Genomic DNA, 1,204 nt, shown 5'->3' with positions numbered 1-1,204 from the left:
AAAAGTGAACAGAGTTACTTGTATTTTGTGAAAAAGTGGAAATATATTTTTTAATTTTACTATTTACGGTGACGTAATCACTTTAATAATTTGACATATATATATATATATATCCTCCACACCGCATCATTCGCTGCATGCAGGAGATGTTTTAGCCCTTGGCGTTCGTCTGACAAGGGTTTCTCAGCTCGCAGTAGTGGCGTAACAGCGCACAGCTTGGTTTTTCATTTAACTAACGTCGCCATGTAACAGCACATATATATATATATATATATATATATATATAACGCTATGTCTGCTACACGCGTCTGCCTGCCATGCTCGAGGCAAGCCGTGAAGTTGCGTAAGGTGGAGCATCTCGCAGCGATCGAAGGTAATTTGCTTGTCAACAATTCCATTAGTGTACTCCCGTTGTCCAATTACCCGAGGAAGGATAACGGCAATGCTGTTTTAAATTCGATATTAACATATCGCGCGCGGCCCTGAGAGTATGGTTTAGACGGGGGATAGCATAGACCGCTGCACGGCGCCGGTAACACCTTTTAAGTAAGAATCAAATTCTAATTATCGCCGCGCTATTTATGGAATTTTAATACTCGAATTTATCCTAAGGTCTACTATTCCCGAGTAACATGGATCATCCTGATATCTTGATCAGCAGTTTTGCAGGATGTTATTAATCATTTCTGTCACAATCCGAAAAACTGTCGAGTCACACATAGACTTCTGTGATTCTGTAAAAGATTTTCGGACGCCGATTTTTATTTGATACGGCAAATATTTAAAAACCCGAACGTGCGAATGTAAATACATTATTTACGTACACATGTCCGCGCCCAACGTACGCACATCACACTTTGTGTCTTGCTTCTGTGCATATGATCGTGACGAATCTGCGAAGAACAATGAGCAAAAATCGTCAGTATACATTTTAGCTATATCTCATAGCACCTATAACAGACATATCTAAAATACCAAAGCGATATCTCTCTCTCTCTCTCTCTCTCTCTCTCTCTCTCTCTCTCTCTCTCTCTCTCTCTCTCTCTCTCTCTCTCTCTCTCTCTCTCTTTCATCTATATCTCTCTCTCTCGCTCTATCTCTTTCTCTTTCTCTCTCCCCTCTCTATCCCTCTCTCGCTTTCTCTCGCTCTCTCTCTCTCCCTCTCTCTCTCTCTCTCTCGCTCTCGCTCTCGCTCTCGCTCTCG

At 41.7% G+C, this 1,204-nt stretch overlaps 1 protein-coding gene across 1 annotated transcript in view; it reads left to right on the top strand.

The window, feature by feature from the left end:
• The window catches only part of LOC106809585 (sodium/potassium/calcium exchanger 3-like), a gene marked incomplete at its 3' end in the record, with an annotated part of 19,282 nt that overhangs the window by 17,741 nt on the left and 337 nt on the right, over positions 1 to 1,204 (top strand). The window lies entirely within an intron of this gene.

Source organism: Priapulus caudatus, unplaced genomic scaffold, assembly GCF_000485595.1.
Source record: "Priapulus caudatus unplaced genomic scaffold, Priapulus_caudatus-5.0.1 Scaffold366, whole genome shotgun sequence".
Taxonomy (NCBI): Eukaryota; Metazoa; Priapulida; class Priapulimorpha; order Priapulimorphida; family Priapulidae; genus Priapulus; species Priapulus caudatus.
Note: the sequence above shows the minus strand (reverse complement) of the source record. Positions and strands in the feature narration are given on the sequence as shown.